A 5,127-nucleotide genomic window follows, 5' to 3' on the forward strand; every position below is an offset into this window, starting at 1 on the left:
AAAAAAAAAAAAAAAAGTGAGATTTTAGTTTAAGGGAAGCACAAGACCAGTCACCCTAAGGACCAGGACTACCACGTACAGTTACACAGGCTGTGCCCTGCACAAGGGCTCCCGGCCGGAGCAGTGTGAGATGCATCGAGTACAATAAAGCGTTGATACAAAGAGAAAAAAGCGAAGATCTCCCGCCCCGCCCTTTAAAACTCAAGAACATTATCTGCAAGATCCAAGGGTTAGCTTACACCTTGGGGAACCAACAAGAGTTTCAGCGATAACAGTGAGGATAAGATGGCACCTAGAATTAGATATAGAATTCCTCAGCATAAAAAACTAAGTGGTTTCTTCCCTGAGTTCTTAAGATAAAATAAAACTCATTTTTTTTTTTGGCCCATAGGAAAAGCTGATTTAATTCTGGTTAGCTTGGCACCACCAAGAGTGGCATGTTCCCTAGTTGAAACGATGGGAGAAAGTGAAAATGCAAAGGTGCTTCTCCGTACAGAATATGGCTTTCCTAATCTGTAAAGTGGGGACCTCTCTTTGGCTCCATCCTCAAGGGGCCAAGGATTCCTGTGGTTGAGATTGCTGAGCTCAGTGCCATGGAAGGAAGGTCCTGGGCTGGGCCAGGGAACAGGGCTTTCTCAAGTTCCTGTGAGTCAGAGAGTCCCGGGGCTGGGGAGTCCAGGAGTCATCCAGACCAGCCTTGCATTCAGCCAATGAGGAAAAGGAGACCAGAGAGGTGGAGGGGCCGGCCCAAGGTCACACAGCTCAGCAACAGCACTGCTGGAATACAAAGCCAGGGGTTTTCATTTCTCTTGCTTTGTTCTTTTTGTTCCATTCTCATCAGACCCTGGGAGCAGGGCCGGATGGTTGTTGCAATGATGGGCCAGGAGGAGGGACTTTAAGTCAGTGTCCAGAGTGCAGTCCCCTTCAGAGATCCCTGCCGACGCCAGCGACCTTCCTGGGTGCTCCACCAGCATAGTCCGGCGCTGGGCTGCCTGGGCTTGTCAGGCCTTGGTGTGCTCAGGTTGCAGCTCGGGTTTCCCTGACTGCAGGGCAGGCTCCCGGGACAGTTGGAGGCTGGTCACACGCCAGGCCAAGTGCCCTGGGCCCGTGGTGAGGGCTCGGCACATGCTCCTTTGACAGAATCGCGTGTTGAAATATCTCCTAACAGTCGTTGCCTTCTGGAATGCCACCTGCAGTGGTGCTTTTCCACCAGTGACAGAGAGCCGGGTGAGCAGTGGGGACACACAGTGGTCCCAGGTGTCTGCCCCACACACACCAGAGCTGGGCCCCATGGGGTCCCTGCCTAACCCGCTGTGCAGTCTCGGGGAGGCCTCCTTCCTGCTCTGGGGCGTGGTCTCCCCATCTGCCCATGAAGGGGTAGGCAGGGTGGCCACTGAGGCCCCTCCTATCTCGGCCATGTGTCCAGCCCTGGGCCCTGTGGAGACACAAAGCCATCAGCCAAGAGGCGCCGTCTCCAGACACTTCCTCTTGCTCCACCCTGCCGTTGCGTCTGGTTCCTCTCCTGGCGTTTTCTATTTTCTGCTGTCTGGACGGATGGGCTTGCTTGGCCTGCTCTCCCAGCCTTCCCTAGGAGACCGTCCCCTGCCGCTCAGCCCTGGGCCACCGTCTCTGGGGCCCAGGCCCGCAGGACCACACAGGCGAACAGGGAGGTTTCGGGTCCAAGTTCTGGGCAGCTGCCAGGCAGAAGGGGAGTGCAGAAGCTGGCCCTGGCCCCGGGTCGCTCGGCTTGGCCTTCTGCTCTGTGCTGTCTCCTCTGCCAGGCCTGGGTATGCAGGAGAAGGCCCTGAACACTGCTACCACGAGGAGAGAGGCGGGCAGGCCAGCAGGGGAGAGCAGTTCTTTTTTTTTTTTTTTTTTTGAGTCGGAGTCTCACTCTGTCGCCCAGGCTGGAGGGCAGTGGCACGCTCCCGGCCACCGACACCCCAGCCTGCTGGGCTCAGGCCATCCTTCCACCTCAACTTTCTAAGTAGCTGGAACCACAGGCACGCACCACTATGCCCAACTCAATGTGTTATTTATCGTAGAGATAAGGTCTCGCCATGTCTCATGGTCTCGAACCCCTGAGCCCGACAATCCTCTCGCCTCCACCTTCCAAAGTGCGGGGATTACAGGCGAGAGCCACCATGTCTGGCTGGAAGGGCAGCTCTTCAAGGGTGACATCTGGAGAGGCAAGCAGGAGCCCCCAGGTGGAGAAGCCACAGACAAGAGGGTCAGCAGCCTGGGGGAAAGCCCTGATCAAATCCTTTCCCACGAGCAGGATGGACATAAACTCTGGGCACGCGGCCTGTTCTGGAGTGGCCTGGTCCAGGCAGAAAATTGTTGGGAGCCCCACCGCCATATTTTTTCTTAACATTCAGTGTCCCTCACATAATAGAGCTCAGTAAATACTTTCTGAATTAATGTGAGTTCTGCTTTCTACTGGATTATCGGTATAATTCCTGGTTTTTGAGCCCTCTAGGGGGGCAGGGCCAGAGTGGTGAGAATTCCGCACGTGTTGTCAGGTGCCCTGACACTCTTGCTGGGCCAAGCCTACCTCAGCCTCCATTTCCCTGTGACAGAGAGGCAGGACCTCGGGTCTCCGCCAGCTCGGGATCCCAACTGCAGGTGTTCCAGTGCCCACCAGGACATCTGGGAGATGTTGAGGGGAACAAAACCTCACCAGGAGCAAAGGAACAGGAACAAGAGTGTGCATTACCCTGTGCCACCTTTGACCGTGTCGCGAATGTTCCATGCTTTTAGGTTTCTGGCTACGGCCAGAAGCTTGGAAAATGAGTTTTCTTGCATTGTGACCCATGTGTTCCTCTGGGTTAAAAAAAAAAAAAGTCTAAGTCTGCATCATACTCTTTAGATGTGTCAGTTCGTTTGCTCATTCATTCATTCCAAAAACATTCACCGAGCACCACAATGTGGCAGGCGGAAGGGTCTCCACCAGGACAAGAAACTGAAATACAGACAATGATACTGCCGTGTGCAAAGGGCTATGACAACGCATGGACACGGTATTCTGGGTGGTTGGCAATGGCCTGCCTCGTTCCCTTTGGAGCGAACGGTGTGTCATATGCTTGTCCCCGTCACTCCCTGAAGAGGGTACAGTGTCTACAGAGGAGGACGCTGAGGATCAAAGAGGTTAAGTGAACAGCCCAGGATCACATAGCCCATATCTTCTGGCTCCAAATTCAGTGCTCAAGGGATGCTTTGCACGTTACCCCACGGCCATGGCTATAATGTCATGACTCACCTCCCTTTGGGGTTCCTTTAGAGAACCACTTTTGCTTTATTAAATCTCTTCTGTTCCCATTTCAAACAAACAATAATTAAACTAGCTGCTTGCTCACTTTCTTTGTAAAACTGAGCAGTCTAGTGGACTTGTAGTATCCTTGAAGAAAATGAAAAAGTTTTTAAGATTTTCACCCTTGGCCTTGCTTTGGACTGGACAGTCATTCCCATCCCTTCCCTCTACAGAGAGCCACTGTTTTTAGGCCACCCAGGAATAGAAACCTGCCCATGTCTGCAAGCTGTTAGGGTCATCTTCTCAGCCTCCCGTGTGTCAAACTTGCTTTGCTTTCCTTTTTGCCTCCCAGAAATAAGATGCTTCCACAAAAACATAGAGCTGGGGCCCATAAACCAAAACAGAGGCAGAAGCTGGGTAAACACTCGACCGTCTGAGAATGTTCTTCGGGATTCTCAAGAGCAGGCAAACACATTTGAACTGTGCCCTGACTTTGCTCTGTAACTCTGGCCCAGTCATTTAACCTCTTTGACCTTCTGGGAGCTCACCTGTCATGCAGATATCTTGACAGTCAGCCAACCCACCTCAAGAAAAGACACCAGGGCTTACAAAGCATTAGAAACGAACCTCCTGCCAGGTGCAGGGGCTCGCATCTGTAATCCCAGCACTTTGGGAAGTGGAGGAGAGAGGCTTGCCTGAGCCCAGGGGTTTGAGACCAACCTGGGTGACTTGGCAAGACCTCGTCTCTACAATAAAGTAAAAAATTAACCAAGTGTGGTGGCACGTGCCTGTAGCTCCAGCTACTCGGAAGGCTGAGGCAGAAGGATCACCTGAGCTCAGCAGGTCGAGGCTGTGGTAACCATGAGTGTGACACTGCACTCCAGTCTGGGTGACAGTGTGAGAGTCCAACTCAAAAAAAAAGGGACCTCCCTTATGAATGGGGGATGCCTGCCAGGTTTCTCTAGGGGGAGTGGAAGAGGCAGTATGAAAACTGCAAAGAGATGGGACTTTGGAATTGGAAGATTTAGTTTCAAGCTCTCAAGGTGCCTGTTACGAGCTGTGTGACCTTGGGCAAGTTTCCAACAGCCCTAAGAGTCAGCAGCAAAACTGGGATGATGATGGTACCTTTCACCCACGTGATCCCCGAGTTGTTCCGAGAATCAAGGCCGTGGAAGCGCTGTCTTACCCGGCAGCCTGGGTGGAGGCTGGCCAGTGCCGGGGCCAGGGTTGGATTTCCCTCGCGGTAGCTGTGATCCTCCAAGAAGTGAAGATCTTGTGAGCTTCATGCCATAAAATCCTACCAAGACAAGAGAGGGAAGCTGACAATTTCCCTCCGCTTCTACTTATCTCCCGGGCTTCTTCCACGGGCCCATGTCAGTCCGCTAGCCTCCTACACGCCCCGAAACACTTTTCAGAAGGGCTTGCCCGCCTTCCTCCTGGGACGCTCCGTCTAGTTTGGGGATGGACTTCCTGTTCCCCCTCTCTAGAAAATGCAGGGCTGCTGGGGGGCTGTGACGCCACTTTTCCACCCCACAACGCTCTTCAGGCCCTGGGTTTGGGTTCTCTCCACTTCAAGGGGCTCAGCCCAGTGGGAGTGCGGAGGAAACAACCTGGTTACTTGAACAGAGGACACCTCTCCACCCCGGGAAGGCTTGCCGGTGGGAGGGCCACCGGGTTGTCTGTTCTTTGAGTGTCGCCAGGGTGTACTCTGTCCTGCCTGCGGGCTGGTTCCACATCTTGGAGACTTGCCAGCTACCTCCAGGTGGCCGGCGAGGGTGTGGCAACTTCACAAATAAGGAAAGCCAGGATAAGAGGTGATGTTTGAGCCTCTAAAACAAGCCTCTGATAGTTTTGTGATAATCCCGATTAGGCCGTTC

Source organism: Carlito syrichta, unplaced genomic scaffold (assembly GCF_000164805.1).
Source record: "Carlito syrichta isolate Samal-C Ts95f unplaced genomic scaffold, Tarsius_syrichta-2.0.1 Scaffold306818, whole genome shotgun sequence".
NCBI classification, from domain to species: domain Eukaryota; kingdom Metazoa; phylum Chordata; class Mammalia; order Primates; family Tarsiidae; genus Carlito; species Carlito syrichta.